The sequence below is a fragment of the Choloepus didactylus genome, chromosome 2 (genome assembly GCF_015220235.1).
Source record: "Choloepus didactylus isolate mChoDid1 chromosome 2, mChoDid1.pri, whole genome shotgun sequence".
Classification (NCBI taxonomy): domain Eukaryota; kingdom Metazoa; phylum Chordata; class Mammalia; order Pilosa; family Megalonychidae; genus Choloepus; species Choloepus didactylus.
The window spans coordinates 52,737,628-52,760,028 of NC_051308.1; the positions used below are offsets into that span (position 1 = coordinate 52,737,628).

Below are 22,401 nucleotides of genomic sequence, written 5' to 3' on the forward strand. Positions count from 1 at the left end.
GTTAAGCATTAGAGACAATATACGCAAGACACTGGGCATAGGAACAAGCACCCAGTGATGCTCAAATATGGTAACTTTACTTATTATGAACACCGAGCAAACTAGGAATGAATCAGAGGATGGTTTCTATGAGAAGGACCAAGGACAGGACTAGTGGAGAAAGATTTGTGGAGGAAGTGAATGTCAGGCCAAGTTATAAAGCAGAAAGAAGTAGATTGGCACTGAGGTAGAGGAAGAGGGTGTCAGGAATTTCTGTAAGAGGCAGGAGAATGGGCTAAACAAAGGTTTGGGGATGGGAATTGTGAGTCATCAGACCTAAGAATCAATTAGGGTAACATATGAGGATTACGCTTAAGAAACAAATAATGTGCACGTAGAATGTTAAATTAAAATAGAACCAGATCCAAATCCACAAAATGAATTCCTGATTCCTCTTCCTCTCTGTGTGCCTAGACTGGAAAATTACTTCCTCCACTGGGAGAGTCTTCCCTCCTATCCTTCTAAAGAAAGAACGACTATGAACCAGAAGGCTCCAAGTGGCCTTGGACTGGAGATCCTGAACCAGGCAGGCAGCTCCAGATCCCAGGGCCAGCCGAGCATGCCCACAGCCAATTGCCTCCTTGGGGTGTTTTTTTAAAAGATGGCCAACCCAGTGGTGCTGCTGATGTCTTCCTTCTTAGCAAGTGCTACCCCACACAATCTCTGCTTCACATTCGGTCCCCACTCTCTTCTGCGGCTGTGTCCTCTAACTTCGGAAAGCTTTTTAAGCTTCAGATGGGGGTGGCCCAAGCCCTGCCATACACACCACCGCCGACTCAGACAGTCCCATTCCCACTGATCATTTCCCTCCTCTCCTGCAGGCTGCGGTCTGAGAGAGTGTGAGCAGCACAGGCCCAGCCCCTGTGAAAGGAATGGGGAAGAAGCTGGAAGCAGCCCTTCCAACAGGAGAGGCCGTGCCTTCCCAGGCCTCAGGACCATCTATTTCCGATTCTCTAACTCAGACCTTCTCAAAACGTGGTCGGTGGGCCCCTGGGGTTCCCTAAGACACTTTTAAGGGTTTCACAAGGTCATAATAATTTTATGGTAATATTAAGACATTATTTGTCTTTTTCACTGTGTGGCACCTGCAAAGAAGGTGCAAAGGCAATGTTGGGTGAAACTGCTGACACCCTCCTGAGCCAAGGCAATGGCACCCAACTGTCCTACTAGTCATTGCACTTTTTCCCCAGCACATGCTCGTAGTTTTTTTTTTTTTTAAGCCACTTTACTTATGAATGTCCTCTATGAAGCAGTTGAGTTGAAATCATTAATTTTGTTAAATCTCAACCCTTGAGTACACATCTGTTTAATTTTCCATGTGACTAAATGAGAAGTACACATTAAGCCCTTCTGCTATATACTAAAAGCCGAGGCTCATCTCGAGGAAAGTGCATTTGTGTGATAGTTTGAGTTGTGAACTGAACTAGTCACTCCTTTCAGGGAACACCATTTTTACTTAAAAGAACAGCTGACAAGCTGTGGTTATTCACACTTGCATTACAGGCAGAAATGTCTTTGAAAGTGAACCAAGTAAGCCTGTCACTTCAACGAAGACAATTAACAGTATGTGTGGCCAGCAAAAACAATGTGAGCTTTCATGTGAAAATTAGAATTTGGAAAACTTACATCCACCACCATAAACCTGACAGTTTCCCAACACTGAAAATCTTTTCTGATGAGGTCAGTAGTAGCAGTAACAGGTGCAATTTTTATTTTATCTTATATAATGAAATGTGTCAACATTTGGAGGAGCTACATAACTCAGTGAAATAATATTTTCCAAATGTCCAATGCATGATGTTACAAGATCATGCATGGATAAAGGAACCATTTGAAGTGCAAAAACCACCAAATAGATTTTCATATAAGAGTATAAAATGTTCATTGATATGGTTTCAATTTCCACATGGCGAATAACCTTTAAGAAACTACAGTTATCTAGTTTTAGTGTAATATCAAAGAAAAATATCCACAATTACATGAAAACGCTATTAACACTTCTACCCTTTCTAAGTACAAATCTGGGTGAGGCTGAGTTGTCTTCACATGCTTCATCCAAAGCAACATATCACAACAGATTGAATGCAGAAGCAGATATGGGAATCCAGCTGTCTTCCATTAAGTCCGACATTAAAAAGATTTGCAAGAATGTGAAATAATGCCATTCTTCCATTGATTTTTTTGTTTTGTAAAATATTATTTTTCACTAAAATGTTTTTATATTAACATGTAATAGGTTAATTATTATTATTTTAAAAATAAATTGGGGAGGATGGTTCCATCATGGCGTCAATGCAGTTGTATAGGTCCAAGCTGAAGTCCATCAGGTTTGATAGTATCCTGCTGGATTCAACTTTTCTCTCTAGAAACGACTACAGAAAGAATTGTTGGCTTTACAAAATGACTCACCTCCTGGGATGACTTTAAATGAAAAGAGTGTTCAAAATTCAATTACACAGTGGATCGTAGATATGGAAGGTGCACCAGGTACCTTATACGAAGGGGAAAAATTTTAGCTTCTATTTAAGTTTAGTAGTCAATATCCTTTTGACTCTCCTCAGGTCTTGTTTACTGGTGAAAATATTCCTGTTCATCCTCATGTTTATAGCAATGGTCATATCTGTTTATCCATTCTAACAGAAGACTGGTCCCCAGGGCTCTCAGTCCAATCAGTTTGTCTTAGCATTATTAGCATGCTTTCCAGCTGCAAAGAAAAGAGACAACCACCAGATAATTCTTTTTATGTTCCAACATGTAACAAGAATTCAAAGAAAATAAAACAGTGGTATCACGATGATACTTGTTAATGCCATTGTTATCATCATCCTAGATTAGATAGTCCTACTGAGAAAATGAGCACTTTGATCATTCAGTCTTTGAACTTTAACCTTTGACTGGAAGTGACCTATAGGCAATGAAGACTACTTCCTTTTACTGCATTTTTACTCGTGTGCATTCTGGGCGCATGTTGATCGCTGGTTCAGTCCAGGCAACTGACATGCTTTTATTAGTCATACAGTATTAATGCAGGTGTCAGGAAGTGTCAAATATAATTCCGTTATTTTTATTTTTATTTTTTTAAGCTTTTGGAAAAGTTCCAGGTCCTCATGTATTGTGCAATAACAATGACTTCCTTGGCGGTTTTGGGACGTTCATTGCCGGCAATGGACGTAACAGGAAAAGTTTTCATTAACTCCTGCCACCAAATGATTAATGCATGATATGGCTTATGAAATGAACTTATCGGGTATAATGGGATTATTAATAAAGTGAGGGATCCAGCATTACTTTGAAAGTCACCCTAGCTGTTTGTATTTGGATTCTGTGCACTGTGATCCTAAGGTTAACAGCATGACTTAACATGCATCTTTAAAGGACTGTAATGAAAGATCATTGCATATTTATTGAACTGTTTATATCTGCTATCAAACTGTTTTGACATGGAAGGTTTTCAAGTAACATTGGCAGAGAGGTACAATATATTATCCCTATGGTGAAAATAAACTCATTTGCTGTATATAGTTCCTCAATCTCCGAAGTAAAGGTATGAGTAATATAGGGTATGAACGGTTTAATCAAGGCTTTTTTGGGGGAGTAAGAAAAATGGCAATGGTGACTGAATTGCTGCAGTCCGTAATTTGGGCTTGTTATTTATACATTGAAGATTTTTCCAAGTAGATTACATGCTGTTACTTCCTGCTAGCCATCAGCACGAGCCCTACTGCCTAAACGCTATTTCACTTATTTATGTTTGAAAAATCCATAAACATTTTTTTTGCAATCTTGTTTTCTTTTATTGTTCCAAGTCAAGTTTGAATGTTACAATACTTTTAACTGAAAAACTTTTATCAAGTTTTTTTCTTGTTAATTTTGTTTACTTGTATCATCTTGTCCTTCAAACCTGTACCTTAAAATAAGAAACACATTTTTGACAGAGTCTTAATGTTTTAACAAAAGAGTGTGGACATTTTTATTTTAAAATTTAGGCAGAAGTACACTATAAATTCATATGTTTGCTTATTTGTCTCACACAACCGTATAGTTTTTCTGGGTGGGATTTGTTTTGCTTAGTTTTCTTGTTTAAAAGTCTTTGCTTATAACTAGATAAAATTCTTCTATAGAAAAAATAATTGTTGGTAGGACCAATTCTCAGTACCATGTAAATGTTAACTGCAGCTAGGTTCTCTTTTTAAAAAGCAATTAATGTATTTTGTAAATTACCCTTTCACATATGCAAAATCTGTTTCTACTACAATGTTATTTTTACTAATGCCTTATTGTTGTACTCTTTTTGAAATATCCAGCAGTGAATATATAAATCAATTTGGGCTTAGAAATAAAAGCCAGTTGGCTGAAAGGTTTGAGATATGTACCCCAGGGAAATCATCCAATCTATAATTGGCAAAAACTATTAAAAGTTTATTTAAAAATAAATAAATAAATAAATTCATAAATATTTTCATATTTCTATTTTAATTTCTAATATAGGAAATATCGATAGATACAACCCACATAAACAAAAGCTCTTTGGAGTCTCAATAATTTTTTTGAGTGTAGAGAACTCCTGAGTCCAAAAGGTTTTAGCATGTCTGCTCTGGCTCACCGTTCCCTGCCACCACTATCTCTTCTCCTTGGGCCTGGGGCGCTAGTGTTCTTCCTACATCCAAGCCCGGAGTTCAAGTTTCTAAGCCACAACACCAGCCCCAGACTTCCCTGGCACCCTACAGGGATTCCACTTCAGGGTGGCCTGTGAGGGCTCCAGCCTATATGTGCCCACTTGTCCTCACAACCTACCCCCACCCCACCTCCCACATACACATACAAAGAACAACTGTCCCAATAAACAGCAAAGACCCAATTCTTCTTGGTATACTTTTAATCCTGAGCAAGTCAATTTCTGGGGTCTTAGTTTCCTCAACAATAATGCACAGGTGTTAATAGTTAAAACCATCCCTACAGGACTATTGGGAGAATCAAGTGAGAAGATGGGTATGTACTAGGTATTCTGCAGTTTGTCCCTGCAGAGCCACTCTTCACACTTCCACACTCTGGTCTGTGCCCTGGAGTTTTCTAGTTGGGTTTGGCCAATGGGAGGTGCTGGTGGGAGACCCCAGAGGGCAGGAGGAGAAAGAGATTGGAGGGTTTATCACCTTCCCACGATGTACACACATATACATACCCAGAAGTTTGTGCCTCTAGAGGAGGCAGAGCTCCTGATGGGAGCCCTCTCACACAGGGTAGCTCCTCCTCCCTTTGTACCTTCAGGTGCCCTACCACCCCCTGATGGCTTCCTTTAACAGCCCATACCTTTCTAAATAGTTCCTCCCTTAAATTCTCCTCAATTACCTTATCTGGGTGTCAATTATTTCCTGCAGGGAGCTTGACTGATAAAGAGTTTCAAATCCTGTGTGGTAGATTGAATTGCGTACCCCAAGTTGGATATGTTCTTGGTCTTGGTTCACGTTCTGGTGCGTGTGGACCCATTGTAAACAAGAGCTCCTCAAGATGTTGCTTCAGTTAAGGTGTAGCCCAGTTCAGTCAGGTTGGGCTTTAACCCAGCTCACTGGACCTGGAGTCTTTTAAAGGCAGAGTACAAGTCAGATGAAGAGAGGAGCAAGGAGAGGCCTCCATGTGATTGCCATGTGGCAGAAAAGGCAAAGACCAAGGACCCCTGGAAGCCAGCCCGGGAATGCTACAGTCTTCAGGAAAAAAAAGCATCGTCTTGCTGATGTCTGAGTTAGGCTTTCTCTTTGCCTCAAAAGTGTGAGCTAATAAATTCCCATTGTTTGAACCAACCCATTGTACCATATTTGTTCTAGCAGCTGGGAAACTAAAACACCCTGGAATCTTTGAAGTGTCTGCACCAAACAAAAGGAATTTTCTTTCTGACCTAAAGACTCCCATGACCCCTAGACATCCCCATCTCCTGGCCTGCCTTCCTTGGATTTTATTCCACTTCAAGGCAGTTAACTCTCAGCAGCATTTATAGTCAAGGCAAAAGAGCTTCCCAGATAAGTTCAAAGAATGGTTCCTGCCCCGAAAGAGAATAAATAAATATCCTGTGCTTTCCCATCTTTATGCCTTAGCTCATGATAGTCCTTCCCCTCACCCCCTACCCCCGCCCATGCTTTTCTCTTTTCATCATTCAAAACCCTCGGATGTCACCTTCTTCAGAAAACTTTCCACATCCCCCAACCATAAATAATGGCCTTTTCCCTCAAACACCTCTTTTAAAGCACTTATCTTTTTTTAACTTGCATTATTCAGTTTGATTGAACATACATTTCAGGTGCTTATTGTATGCTAACCCCCAGGCTAGACTGAGCAGTGGAAGGAAAAACATTACACAGTAACCACCCTAGGGGTGCTCACTCTCTAGCTGGGGAGACAGAAACATAAATACTCAAGATGCAAACGGAAAAGAGGTCATAAAAGAGGTTTGCACAAAATGCTACAGGTTTTGGTTAAGGAAAACACTATGGCAACATCTAGATAAATGTGGGGAGATCAAGAATATTAGAAGGCTGGCAGCACCCTCTCCAAGGCGTAAGTGAAGCCTCAGTCTAAGAGAAGCCCAGCACACAGCCTATCCAACATGAAACACAGCACAAGACCATCATGGAGGGTGCCTGCTATATAAATAGCCTGAAGCAGTGCTCTGGATTCCCTTTACATCCACTGATGGCCTGCGAGGATGGTACAGAACCTCCCTATACCATGGTAAAGGTACTCAGAGGGGCCTGGTGGCTCAGTGGCCCAGAAGAGGCTTGAGGTCTGATGAAGGGACTTCTCATTGCAGAACCCTAATGGCAAGTGACAGGATGATGCAAAAAAAAAAAAAAAGCCAGACAGGACCACCAGGGGTCGCCAAGCCAGGCAGCAGCCCAGAAAGCCATTTTACAAGAGAGAGGGCAATTTGAAATGATGCTGTGTGAATACAAGACATCCTTCTCTCCCCACCGTGCATGAGGTCTTTTAAACCCCCTACTACTCAGATACCACAATGGAGGGGCAGGGAAAGGGAGAAGACATCTCAAAGACTGAGCATTTACCCCCCAAAAAATGCATCACAGGATTCATTTCCTGACAAGCTAGCAAAACTGGTATAAGTTGTTGGCTTTCTTCCCAAAAATTAACCTTGGAGAAAGTACAGCAGAGAAAATAATACATGGATCTGAGGATCTATACATAAAACTGTGTGAAATCCCTGGGGAGAGAAAAAGCTCCTGAAAACTGAGAACAGGTGTGTGTGTGGAGGGGATGAGTGGACAGGTAAATTAGGATAGAGAGGGAAGAAGCTCTAGTGCTTGAAAAGGTTGGAGAAGGGTCTAAAACCTTGGACACCCCACCCCCTTTCCTACACACACACTCACAATTACCTTGAGACGACCATTCTCTGCCTCCAGACTTCCAAGAGTATTAATAGATAAGTCTTAAAACCCTGCTGGGTAAGAGCTAATGAGACCAGAGGTGGGCTTCCAGCTGCCCTTGGGCATTCACTGATCTATCCATTGCCCCTCCCAATTCTTCAGGGCTGGTGGGTCTCCTGAAGAGATGGCCACATCCAAAGACTGCTTCTTCCAACTGAAAATGCCAGAGTTGGTGCACAGAGAGGAGGGAGCATATATGACGGTCCCTAAATTGGAAAAGTAGGGGAAAGAGGATGGGTGACTGGGACAAATCAAGAGGTTTTCTGTGGAATCAGGGATTCTCTTCCTTAGGGTTCATCTCCTCCCCTTTTCTTTGAGTTCACCAGAAAGTAACAAACCAGGACTTGATACCTACCACTACACATTACCAGAATGAGTTACCCATAGTCCCAAGAAAGCATAAGGTTATAGGCCAAAATAATTTGACCTTGAGGAATAAAACCACTCTAAAAAAAAGACAACAAACTGAATATCTATAATAACTGAAATAAATAGAAGAGAGAAATAACTGGATGAATACTTACAAAGACAGAATTAGTAAACCAGAAGAGTATTGAGGAATATCCCAAAAGGCAACAGGAGAAGATAAACGGATTAAACAAACAAACAAAAAATTTTAAAGCTAAGACACATTGAAGGTAAATTGGTGTACTAAAATTCAAATAATGAAATTCCAAGGCAACAAAAAAAAAATGAATGGGAAGAAATATTTGAAGAAATAAGGAAACAAGATTAGAGATTTCGTATTGAATGAATTTATAGATAGCCCAATAGAATGGATAAAGAAAACCCCACACCTACATGTTAGTGAAAATAAGAAACATCAAAAATACAGAAAAAATAATTCCAAATGTTTCCAGAAAGATAAAACAGTCATCTAAAAAGGTAAAGTCACATATTTCATTAGATTTCTTAACAGCACATTAATGCAGGAAGGCACAGAGAAATATGTTCAAAGTATTAAACCAAAGAACATTGAATTTTGAATTTTATATCCATGCAAGAGTGTCATTAAGATATTTTCAGGCATAAAAGTCCTCAGAGGTTTGCCACACAAAACCCCATTTTGAAAACACTCTTAGAAAAGTACTCAGATAAAAAGAGAGATCGATCCAAGAAACTGCTACGTGAGAAATGGGATGGAATAATGATTAAACTAATTAATAAAGCTTATTGATGTCTAAAAAAGCAAGGATCAAGTAAAAGACAAGAAAAAGCAAATCTGTAACACCCTAGAACTAAAATTTTAGACATAATTAAGTAAATAAATATCAGTAAGGATCTTAAACTAAAGGCAACCACCATAAGAATAAAAATGGAAACTATAACCTTTAAATAAGCATAAGAGAATTTGATCTACTTAATGGAAACTATGAAAGGAGAAAAAATAAAAGGAATGTAGAACAAATGGCAAATGTGAAATAAGATGATAGAAATTAAAACACAGAGGCTCTCTCTATAATTAAAAGAATATGATGCTCCTGCACTAGTAGGCAGACCATCAAAACAAAGAACAAGGTACAGAAAGAGACCCAAGTGCATAAGGAAATTTAGCACGTGATAAAGGTGCCATCTCAGATCACTGGGGAAAAGATGAACTTTTTAATAAATGATGAGGAGAAAACAGGATAACCAGTTGAAAGGATAAAATTGGAAACATATCTAGGAATAAACTGCAAATAGATCAGAAAGGTATGACATAAAAGAGAAACCACACAAACACTAAAGGAAAACAGGGTGAATTTACAATCTGGGAGTGGGAAAAAACCTTCTCATTGTGACTCAAAATCCAAATAAAATAAAATAAAATATTAATGAATTCAGATCCTTAAAAAAAGCTATGCATGGCTAAAATCACCATAAATAAAGTGAAAAGACACATTATAAACTGTGAAAGTGTTTACAACCATTTCACAGATAAAGGGCTAATATCCCTAGTCTTCTAAACAATTTTTAAAAATCAAGGGGAAAAAGTCTCAGTAGACAGCGAACAAAAAAGCAAAAAGACATACCAATGGTCCTTAAAATTATGGAATGATAACCAGAATAAGGAAAATGTCAATTAAAATTACACTGAAACTATTTTACAACTATGAGATTGACAAAATTTCAAAAGCTTAACAAAGCATTTTCTAGTCAAGGATATGAAGAAATAGGCACTCAACTACCATGATGGTGCAACTGTAAAATGGACCAACTCCAGAAAAGGAAATTTGGCAATATCAAATGAAACTATGTATGCATTTAACCTTTGACACAATAATCCCTCTTCTATTAATTTGTTTTGAAGATCCACCCCAAAAATAGGAAAAAAATTATCCACAAGTTTATACACTGTAGTATTATTTATAAAAATAAAATATTGGGAATGTCTTAAGTTTATATACATGGAATATAAATATATATAGAATAAGTCTTGGTATAGCCATACAATGGATTACATAGAGAAATTTCTCTGTGACTGATATGAAGTGATTTTCAGGATATTTTTAAGTAAAAAATTAGGTAATGAGTTATTTTTTTTGTAAGAAAGAGAGTAAAATATAAATATATGCCAATTTTTGTAAGAAGAAACAGGAAAGATAAGCCAAAATCCAATGAAATTGGTTACCTACAAGGAGTTAAAGTGCTAGAAAGGGCTAGGGGGAAGTGTTAAGGAAGGGAAAGAAACTTCTCTAAGCACACATTTTGTATAGTTTTTATTTTCAACATTTGTAAATATTTTATTCAAAATAAAATTGTCATCAAACATGGAGAAAAGACCTTAAAATTGAATATAAATAAAACCAGTGACCCTATCTGTATATCAAATTGATAAGATTTAGTTGCCTTAAACTGAAAGAAAAAGGTAATTCAAGTAACTTTTGAACATAGTACTTGGAATGTACAGTCTCCGAGGGTGTTTTAGTTTCCCATTGCTGCTAAAACAAATATAATACCATTGGTTGGCTTATCAACAGGAATTTATTGGCTCATGGTTTCAGAGGCTAGAAGGCTTGCTTCCTCCCAGGGTTGGTACCTGCTGGCTGAAGAGCAATATTTGGGTTCCTTGGCTCTCCCATTACATGACAATGTCTTCTCCTTTCTCTTCCAGATTCTGTTGACTTCCAGCTTCTGGCTGCTCCCTGTGGCCTTCTCTTTCTGTGACTTTCTCTATAAGGCCTCCAGTCATAGGATTAAGGCCCATTCTGATCAGGCTGGGCCACATCATAGCTGAAGTAACATCATCAAAAGGTCCTATTCACAATGGGTTCATACCCACAGAAATGGATTAAGATTAAGAACAAGATTTTCTAGGGTACATAACTCCAAGCCACAACACTCTGTTATTGGACAAGTATATGTTTATAATTGTATAACTTTCTAATGAGTTGTCCCTTTTACCAGTATGGAATGTCTCTATCCCTGGTGATACTCTTTGTCTTGAAGCCTATTTTACCTGATTTTAAAATAGCCATTCTAATCTTTCTATGATTACTGTTTACCTGGTACATGTTTTTTCCATATATTTACTTTCAAACTTTGTATCTAAACTTACTTGAAGGCAGTATATAGTAGGGTCTTGCTTTTAAATATATTCTGTCAATCTCTGCCTTTTAATTGAAGAATATATTTTTTAAAAATCCTACAACTCAAGATAAAAATACAAACCACCCAATTTAAAAATGGACAAAAGACTTGAATAGACATTTCTCTAAAGAAGATATGCAAATGGTCAATAAGCACATGAAAAGATGTTCAACATTATTAACCACCAGAGAAATGCAGATCAAGACAAGATACCATTTCACACTCACTAAAGTGGCTACTATTTAAAAACAAACAAACAAAGAAAAATAACAGGTGTTGGAGACCATGTGGAAAAATAGGGAACACTTTCATTGTTGGTAGGAATGTAAAATTGTGCAGCCAGTGTGGAAAACAGTTTGGTGGTACCTCAGAAAGTTAAGTATAGAATTACCATGCAATCCAGCAAACCCACTTTTAGGTATGTATCCAAAACAATTAAAAACAAAGACTTAAAACCAATACTTGCATGCCAATTTTATAGAAGCATATTCACAATTGCCAAAAGCAACCCGAGTGTTTATCAACAGATACATGGATAAACAAAATGTGGTACACACACACACACACACACACAATGGAATATCATTCAGTCATAAAAATTAATAGAATTATGATACATGAGATAATATAGGTCAACATTGTATTTGACTGAATTATGTCCCCTAAAAAGACATGTTCAGGTCCCAATGCCTGGTCTTGTGGTGTGAATCTATTTGTAAAAAGGACCTTCAACGATGTTATCAGTTGAGATGTGCCCAAACTGAGGGTGGGCCTTATTTTACTATGGCTGAAGTCCTTATAAGCAAAGAAAATTGGACACAGAAAAGGGACCGCAAGGAGCAGCCAGAAGCTGGAAGTCAGCAGAACCCTGAAGAGCGAGCAGAAGATCCCACCATGGGCATTGCCAGATGAAGGAAAAGCCACATGTTTTGGTTTGCTAAAGCTGATGAAGTGCAATATACCAGAAATGGACTGGCTGTTTATAATGTGGAATTATTACCTTACAAGTTACAATTATAAGGCCATGAAAATGTCCAAATTAAGGCATCAACAGGACGATACCTTCACTGAAGATTAGTTACCGGTGAGTCCTCTGTCCGATAGCAAGGCACGTGGCGACGTCTGCTGGTCATTCTCTCCCGGGTTTTGTTGCTTCAGCTTCTGGCTTCTCTGTCTGTGGATTTTTCTCTAAACTTCTCTGGATGTTTCTCTGGGAGCTTCTCTGAATTCCATCTCTTAGCTACTCTGGACCTTTCCTGTCTTTTATCCTCTCAAAAGGACTCCAGTAAAAGTATTAAGACTACCCTGAGGCAGGCTTCAACTGAAATAGCCTAATCAAAAGGTCCCATTTATAACAGGTGTACACCCACGAGAATGGATTAAAGGAACATGGCCTTTTCTGGGTTACATAATAGCTTCCAACTACCACACCAAGGAACCCCAAAGATTGCTGGCCAGCCAGAAGAGACAACCCTGGGATGAGGCAAGCCTTCAAGACTTTGAAACCATGCACCAATAAATTCCTATTGTTAAGCCAACACGTTTTACAGTTTTTGATGCTGAGAGTGGGTGCTGTTATTACAAATACATAAAAATGTGGAAATGGCTTTAAAATTGGATAATGGATAGAGTCTGGAAGAACTGTAAGTTACTTGATAGAAAAGTCCTAGACTTTTTTTTCAATTCAGTTTTATTGAGATATAGTCACATACCCTACAATCATCCACAGTGTACAATCAATTGTTCACAGTACCAGCATACATTTATGTGTTCATCACCAGAATCAACTTTTGAACATTTTCATTACTCCAAAAAGTAAAATAAAATAAAAATAAGAATAAAAACACAAGTAAAGAAAAACACCCAAAAACAGCCTATCCCCCCTATTATTCATTTAATTTTTGTTCCCATTTTCCTACTCATCTATCTGTACACTGGATAAGGGAACTGTGAGTCACAGGGATTTCACAATCACAAAGTCACACCTTGTAAGCTACACAGTTAAACAATCATCTCCAAGAATTAAGGTTACTGGGATGCCGTTCAACAATCTAAGTTATTTCCTTCTACCTATTCCAATACGCCAAAAACTAGAAAGGGATATCTATATAACACATAAGAATAACCTCCAGAATGACCTTTTGACTCCATTGGAAATCTCTCAGTTATTGAAACTTTATTTTATTTCATTTCTTCTCCCCCTTTTGGTCAAGAAAACTTTCTCAATCCCACAATGCTGGGTCCAGGATCATCCCCAGGAATCATGTCCCATGTTGCCAGGGAGATTTGTACTCATGGGAGTCAAGTCCCACATAGCAGGGAGGGCAGTGAGTTTACCTGCTAAGTGGGCTTAGAGAGAGAGGGCCACATCTGAGCAACAAAAGAGGCTCTCTGTGGGAGACTCTTAGGCACAGTTATAAGTAGGCTTAGCCTCTCCTTTGCAGTAACAAGCTTAATAAGGGCAAGCCCAAAGATCAAGGGTTTGGCCTTCTGAATTGCTAGTCTCCAGTGCTTATAAGAATATTAGTAATTCCCCAGGTGGGCAAGTTTAATATTTCTGCATTTTTCCTCAGCCTCTGAGGAGGACTTTGCAAATACATTTTTATTCTCTGTCCAAATTATTCTGGGATGTATCAGGGTTCCACATTAACCTGTAAAACCAACCAGATCTCATTCCCTATTCAAAGTTCATGTAATTATGGTGTCTGAATAAACTGACTGTACAAGTTAAATTATTTAGTGTGCTACAGAAAATATAAATTTTGCACCAAATAAACATCTCTTCCATTGGGTTTCACACCGAAGTTGAAGTTTTAAAACACAGTCAGTATCATCCTCTACCCTTTATTCTGATTTGCCTTAGTCCTTACCAGATCCACTTCTTTCATATCTCTAATTGAAGTCTGACTCTTTTTCAGCTTTTGTAAAAGTTGCTGTAAATACTGACATTTGTAGCTGCCAAACTCTAGCTGTGAGTCTCTGGTGTCACACAGATACTCGAAGTTCCAAGGAGAAGTCCTAGATTGCTTTGAAGAACTTTGGTACAACTATTCACCTTAATAATACCTCTGATGAGGCTTTAGAAGGAAATGATGAATGTGCTATTGGGAATTGGAAGGAAGGAAATCCTTGTTGTACAGTGGCAGAGAACTTGGTAAAATTATGTTCTGATGTTGGATAGACGGCAGAACTTGTAAGTGATGAACTTGGATATTTAGCTGAGGAGATTTTCAAGCTAAGTATGGAAGGTGCATCCTGGTTTCTCCTGGCTGCTATGAAGAGATAGGGATAAGCTAAATACTGAACTCTTAAGCATAAAAGAACCAGCAGTTGATCATTTTGAAAATTCTCAGCCTATCCAGATAGCATGCTCTAGGACTAGGGCCAGAAGTGGGTCTATCAAAACCTCCTTGAGCTTTTGGGAAATTATTCCCCAAAGAACAGAGTTCTATTGGAGCATTTAACTGAACAGCCCTGTGCTAACAAAGGTGTGACTGAATGTGGATCCAGACAGCCATTCCAGTGGCGGTCAGGACTGGAAATGCAGTTATCCAGGAAGGATTTATGAAAGGTTTTATTGTCTGATGGTTTGGACCCCCTGGAACTGCATGGAAGGCCAACAAGTTTTTTGTGAAATTTATATGCACAGAAGCAATACCTGAAAGTGACAGTGAAGGGACAGTTGAAAGGAAAATGACTTCAAAGGCAGAATGATAGAAGCCAAGGAATGGGGGGTCTGGGAGATCTACTTGGGTCAAGAGAGTGGGCCCACCCATGTGAGTGGAAAGGGCAGGTTCTCCCTTTCACTTGGATGGGGCAAGCCATCTGCCCTGGTGCTTGAAAGGTATGGGCCTTATACTCTGTGTTCAGGGAGAGTGCCACCACCCCAATGCCCGGAGAGTGTGGGGTCTGTGCCAGAGATTGCAGAAAGCCTGGCCACCATTTTCATGCTAGGAAAGGGCAGAGCTGATACCCCAGTGTTTGCGGAGAGCATGGCCCCTGGGCAAGTGCTCAGAAGGGGTGGGGCTGCCACTCCACCAGGCCTGGGGAACAAAGAATCAGGCTATAGATAACTCTCAGACCTTGTAATCTAATGGAATTTGTCCTGCTGAGTTTCAGACTTGTTTGCAACCCATGACTCCCTATTTTCCTTCTGATTTCTCCTTCTGGAATGGAATGTTTATCCTATGCTTGTCCCATTACATGTGGGAGGCAGATGGCTCGTTTTCTAGGTTTCACAGGTCTATCAGAGAGGAATTTTGTCCTAGGACGGAGCACACCCACAACTGATTTTAATGAGTCTTTGGACTTAGTATTGTTCTAAAATTGTTTAATGCTTTGGGTATATCGCAATGAAATGAATATATTTTGCATATGGGAAGAATATGTCTTTTGGAGGTCCAAAGGGTGGACAGTGATGTGCTGAAGAATCAAGTCCCCTACAAAAGCATGTTCAGGACCCAACTCCTGGTCCTGTGGGTGTGGATCCATTTTTAAAAAGGTCCTTTTAATATATTATTAGTAAAGGTGTGCCCAAATTGAATGAGGGTGGGCCTTAATTCAATATGGCTGAAGTCCTCATAAGCAAAGAAAACTTCTTACAGGAGATAAGCCATGGAGAGCAACCAGAAACTGGAATTCAATGGAACCTGAAAGAGAAAGGAGAAGATGTGCTATGTGCATTGCCATGTGATGGAAAAGCCAAGCAACAACAACGATTGCCGGCAAGCTAGAAGATATTCACCCCAGGAAGAAGCAAGCCTCCTATCCTCTGAAACCATGAGCCAATGAATTCCTATTGTTAAGCCAATCCATTGTATGGTATTTGTTTCAGCAGCCAGAAAACTAATGCAAACTTTGAAGACATCATGTCGAGTGAAATAAGCCAGACACAAAAGGACAAATATGATATGATCTCACTGATACAAAATAATTAGGAAAAGCAAATTCATAGCCAGAAACTAGAATACAGTTTACCAGGGTCCAGGATGGGGATAGAGAATGAGCAGTTAAGGCTTAATTGGTGCAGAGTTTATTTGAGATGATGCAAAAGTTTTGGTAATGGATGGTGTTGATGGTAGCACAACATTGTGAATGTAATTAACACCCCTGACTTACATATTTGAGTGTGGTTACATTGGGAAATTTTAGTTTGCATATATGTTACTAGAATAAAAATAAAATATGTTACTAGAATAAAGACCAAAGAACTGTACATCAGAAACACTGGACCCCAATGTAAACTATCAACTATATTTAATAGTATAATTATAATATTGTTTCATCAATTTTTACAAAGTTTCCACACTAATACAAAGAGTTATTAATAGGCACAATTGCGTGTGTGAGGGGGTTATATGAGTGCCCTGTATTTTCTGCATGATTTAACTCTGAACCTACAACTTTCTAATAAAATATATATATATATATATATATATATATATACAAGTGGAGTAACTAAAGCTCAGAGCGCTTGCCTGTGGTCATTTAGGTAGTACCTGATAGTATGTGTCATGGTCAAAATGCCCATGGTGGTAACTGGCTGATAATCTAATCTAACGTTTATTGGCCTCCTTCCCTTCCCTGTCTCACTTACTCAACTCTCTCCTAGTGTTTTTTGGGATCACCTCACAAATAAACTATTTACACAAGAATCTTTGCTCTGGGTCTACTGGAGGGGCCCAAAACAAGACACTTAGGCAACACGATTCAGATGGTTAAGGGTGTTCATTCATAAGCATGTGAGCTCCCAGGTCCTTTGCTGGCACTAGGAGCAAACAGGTAGATAAGTTAGGAAAGAAGTGTACGATAGTCTTTCTTTAGAGGCGAGCAAATAGGTATGAATCCCATTTCTGACACTACTCTTGTGACTTTCAATTACCTTATCAATAAAATGGGGGCATAATTCTTAAATAAGGTTGTCATGAAGATAAGGAAAACATTATTAATATCAATAATTCTAATGATAATAGGGTAGTCTCAGATGCCAAGGAACTCAATTCAGGGGAGGGGAGGGAAGATGGAGACAAATATGTAGTAAAATGAAAACTCAGGAAGATGCTCTGTTATATTGAACTGTATCCCCTACAAAAGACATGTTCTTAGTCTTAATCCATGTTCCTGTGGGTGTCAGCCCATTGTAAGTAGGACCCCGTGAAGATTATTATCAGTTAAGGTGTGGACTAATTTGTGCATAGGATCTTATAAGATCCTATTTAGGTGTGGCCTGACTGCATCACAGTAGGCCTTAAACCGTGTTACTGACTCCAGTAATCTATGTTACATTATGAGCAGAGGAAATTTGGACACAGTCAGTTAGAGAAGGCCACAGGAAGCAGCCAAAAATTAGCAGAAACTAGAAGAGCAGTGTGTGGATTGTATTGTGTACACCAGACTGGACATGTTTTTGTCTTGGTCCTCATTCTGTTGGTGAAGATGTTACTTCAGTTAACGAGTGGCCCCACTGAATCAGATTGGGCTTTGACTAGATTACTGGAGTCCTTCAGAAGCAGAGTGAAAGTCAGACAGAGAAGCCACAGGGCGCAGCCGGAAGCTGGAAGTCAACGGGACCCAAAAAGGAAAGGAGAAGATGCCACTATGTGCATTGTCAGGTCACGAACAAGCCAAGAAACCCCAAAGATTGCCAGCCAACCAGAAGATACCGGTCATGGGAGGAAGCAAACTTTCTAGTCTCTGAAACCATGAGATAGTAAATTCCTGTTTTAAGCCAACCCATTGTATAGTATTTGTCTTAGCAGCTATGGGAAACTAAAACAAGCAGACACCAAGAGAGAGAAATAGCCCTCGGATGGGAGGCAGAGATGCAAGCCAAGGACTCCCAAGGACAACTGCAAGTCAGCACAGAACACTACAGACTTTGGGGAAAAAGCATGGTCTTGCAGACACCTTGATTTTAGACTTCTAGGCTCCAAAACCATGAGACAATAAATTCCTGTTGTTAAGCCAACAAGTGTGTAGTATTTGTCATAGCAGTCCTGGCAAGCTAAGACAGAAGCTAATAGAAGCATAGGGAAGATACAGTAAGAACTCAAAAAAGGAGTAGTTAATTCTACCAATGAGGTAAAGGGGAGGAGATGGCAGGAATGAACTTCACAGAGTATGGGAAGAGGCTTCTAGGTACAAGGGACAGTGTGAGCAAAACCACAAGATGTGACACATACAGGACCCAGCTCTTGGGACTTCCAGGCTTTTCTCACTGTGTTAGTTTTTTTTACCAGCTAGTTTTGTTTTCCAAAGTTCTTAATAACATCCTCAGGATGGGCACATTTTCTCACTCCCGCCTTGGTTTTTTCTCTCTCCCTGTACCTCCTGACAATGTCTGACACACGGCACTACAAGTAAAAACCTGCCCTTTGACAGCATGTGGGAGGCTGATCCTCCTTTGCGGCTCTGTGAAGACACAGTGGCAGAACTGAGAAGCTCAGTTTTCCCTATTAAAAGTAACCAGTTAATTAGTTGAAGCAGTTGGAGACTCTCAAAACCTGAATAAGTAAAAATTATCGTTTATCACCTAAACCTATACTTATTAAAACTAGCCCTCCAAACCTTAGACGTTCATCCAACATTAATTACTACATTTAAGGGGCTAAAATTAAGTGCTTTGTTGGTTTCTCTAAATAATTTACATATCATTATTTTACAATTCATGTTGCAATGATTTTTATTAAAATTAGTAAATGGAAATGGAATACTATTACCTCCGAGCTTGCTTGACCCTAGGGTCAGAGTCACTAATTTTTTCTCTTTTAAGATGATAATTGTCCAATTTAAAAATATATATGTAGAACTTAATCATCTACTTAAAAAAGTAAAGTCTGAAACCAAAATGACTTAATATTTACAATTTCACTGGAATCGTATCAAACCAACAATCAACGCTTTATGGTATGGAAGGCAAGTGGTCCCAGTGCAAAGATCAGAGCCTTTCTTGGGAGCACTGCTGCATGGAGTCCAGTCCATGGTGCTCCCTCCTCTTTGGGGAAGCCTAACTGCAGCAAATCTGTAGTCTGAGGGATGGGTTTGAAGTGTTCTGTAAAGCACAGTGCACCTGGGAGAGGTTTCTGCTCTTCACTCAGACTTGGGATGCTCAGTGCATGGCCACAGAAAGTTGGGGGGATGTGTCAGGAATGTGCCTGCTTGTCCAAAGGCCAGAAAAACTCTCAAATGCCTGCAACATTCTGGGGGAAGGAGGGCAGTTGAGGCTGAGGGAATATTCTCAGACCTCAAGAGATGCCCATCCATCCAAAGCCAGGAATTAAGGGCTCTTGTCATAGACGTCTCCCTCTTTTATTCCAACACCCATCTTTCCTTTCTCCTGGCCTCTCAGTGTTTTCTGGATGTCTCCCCTGCCTGTCTCCCATCCCATCCCTATTTTTGTTTCCTCCCTCCTCCCTCTCTCCTTCAGGATCCTAAGGTATCCTTCTGGGTAGATGGGAGTCTACTTCTCCCTGGGCCCTCTCTCCCGATCTAGATCAATCCACCCCACCTGCCTGCTCCCCATTCCCACCTCAAGCCAACCCAGGCCCAGTAGCAGAGGGGCCCAACCTAAATTCTTCATATGGGAGGAGGTGTTCCATGTCGAGTCTGTCTCTGCGTTGGGAGGGTGGCAGTCCATTCCGGAGGAGAGTAGCCTCAGAAACTCTTTCCCCACCCCCAGCCAGATGCAAGAGTGGATATGGACAGTGTGGCATTTCCTGACAGCCCTGACAGTCCTCAAGGAGACAATTAATGCCTCGCAGCTGCCTCCAACAGGGAAGGTACCTCAAGAGAAGGAAAGGGGGAGGGAAGGGTATAAATCTGCAAAAAGTTTTAAAGCAGCAATAGAGCGCAGGGAAGGAATTGAATCAAAATCTTACTGAGAAAAATTCCTCCTGGAATCCCTTAAAGGGCCAGTCAGTGGACACACTAAGGCAAACTTATGGATTCGCCCCAAAGCCAGACTAAGATACTTCTCTCCAGGTGTCAGGGCTGCTGGAAGGAAGAGGGAAGTGGATGGCAGAACTTTGGCCCTGGCCTGGAGTCCTGAAAGATTGGACCTGCCAAGCCTCACAGACAGGGATGGGGGCTGTCTGAGGTCTCAGCAGTGCAGTTTCCAGGGCCAGAGAGAGGTGGGAAGCCCCAGGGAAAGTGGATTCTGATAAAAAGGTAGACAGACAGACAGAGAAATGGACAGCCCACTTTCCTTCCCAGACACCCGCACGTCTGCCTGTGCAGACAGATGGGCCTTTCCTCCGGGCTCTATAGACTGATGTGTCTTTCTTATCAATTATGGAGACAAGAAGTGTAATTTTCTCCCCGTGTTTTTACTGTTCAGGATTAATCTGCCCATAAATGGATAATCTGTCAGTTTTCTGAGACACTGAAGTGGGGAGGGGGAGGGGCAGGAAACAGGGAAGAGATTTACCAGCAGGTAACGCCATCTGCTTTATTAGTTTGTTTTATAAACCTGACATTCAATTTGTTCTAAAGGACTTGGTGACAGATTATTCTGTAAATTCCCAAATAATTACGATAACCAGGGGAAGGGAAAGGAAGGGAGAGAGTGATGGGTTCGGAGGGGTGGGACTCACCAGCACATTAGTGGGTAGTGGCTCCAGGGGTGACATCCATCCACCTGAAGAGGTGGTAGAGAAAGCCCAGGCCTTGGAGCAAGGGATTGGCAAGACAGACCCTGGACAGCTCATCAGAGCTGGATCTCATACATTGTCCTCCCGTTTGCAAACCTTCACATTCCTTGCTCTCCCCAAAAAGATGGTGAATTCAAGTGAGCAGAAACTGTGTTATCATGTTTTTAGATTTAAATATGTATATTATATTCTTCCACCTTTCACCTTGGTCTGGATCCCACTTCTCTCCCTTCCAGCTGTGTGAGCTTGAGTAAGTTACTTAAACTCCTCAAGGCTCTGTCTCTTCAGCTATAAACTCAGGACAATAATAGTACTTACCTCATATGGTTGTTTTGAGGACCAAATTAGTTCCTATATGTAAAGCACTTAAAAAGGTGCCAAACACATATTATGTGCTATATAAATTATTTGCTATATTATTATTAGTAGTATTTTTATTCCAAAGCACTGAGCCCAATGTAGATGATATAAGCTCTCAGTAAAAACCTGATGCTTGAGTCAGAAAAATCATAATGCGAGGATCTGAGAATCTCAGAGCTGATATAAGCCCCTTAGCAATCACCAGGACCACCCCTTCCCTTCAGCCTCTGCTTGGATGCTGCCAGCGACAGGGAGCTCCCTACTGCACCAGTGGCTTCCTCCACCACTGGACTGTTCCAACCATGACTCAGATATTCCTCACATAAAGACAAAACCTGCTTTCCCTAGTGGAACCCTCCCAAAGGGTTAAAGCTGTTGGCCCTTCTGGGTTTGCAAAGGAAGGCAGGGGAGAGACCCTCTGGTAAAGTATAGCCTTGAGTATGAGCTGTGAAAGCTCGTTTTTCAGCAGAATGCTATTCAATTACCCCATGCACATTTATCTTTTAAATTTCTGAAAGCTGCCTTCTCTGACTTCTGCAATCTTATTTGCTGCTTCTGTTGGGGTGGGGATGAGTGGGGGAGAGAAGGCCATACGATGTGTGTCCTCGAGGCCCACCTACTTGATGCTGTCCTTGTGTCCTCGGGAATCATCCTCTGAGGTACAACATACGGTCATAGGTTCCCACAGGGAAAGAGAATCTTTATTGCCTGATCCTTTTGGCCATCTCGTGTCTTTCTGTTTCCAAGAACAGTAATCTGTTACCATGTTTCCAAGTGTAATAATCTGTTTTGAACCTTCAAACGTCTTGCTCTCCCTAACAGGATGGTGAATTCAAGTAACCAAAGATTATGTTACCATATTCTTAGACTTAAATATGTATATTATATTGTCCCACCCTCCACCTGAGTCTGAATTCCACGTCTCTCCTCACTGACTCCATCGGTCACTATAAGTAGGCCCAGGGTATGGATTCACTCACTCTGCGTCTTCCCACAAAGACAACTGCTGTGCTGCGGACTACAACTAACATCTCAACAGGATGCCTTATGCCAAAAAGTGCATTCTTGACCATCACCCCCCATATTAGCCATTGTGCGAACACTGCATACAGCAAGACTATTGACCATCTTCCAGATGAAGAAATGGCTGCACAATGAGGTTAATTTGCTTCATAAAGCATGTACGGGTTTGGACTGTGTGTGAGACACTGCTGTTGTCTTGCCTATCCAGAACCCACGTCCCAGCTCCTTCTGGCAAAGTAACTCCTCTTCTGTGCGGAATGCATTTCAAGTGGTTCGGGTGGAACTGACCTTGCCCTTCTTCAGGGATATGTATAAGATCTTGGCCTGTCCAA

General features: G+C 40.3%; 2 pseudogenes; both read left to right on the forward strand.

The window, feature by feature from the left end:
- The first annotated feature begins 517 nt into the window (after positions 1–517).
- LOC119511567 lies at positions 518–2,846 on the forward strand (annotated as a pseudogene).
- Positions 2,847–3,203: 357 nt separating this feature from the next.
- The window catches only part of LOC119511576, a 32,140-nt pseudogene continuing 12,942 nt past the window's right edge, over positions 3,204–22,401 (forward strand).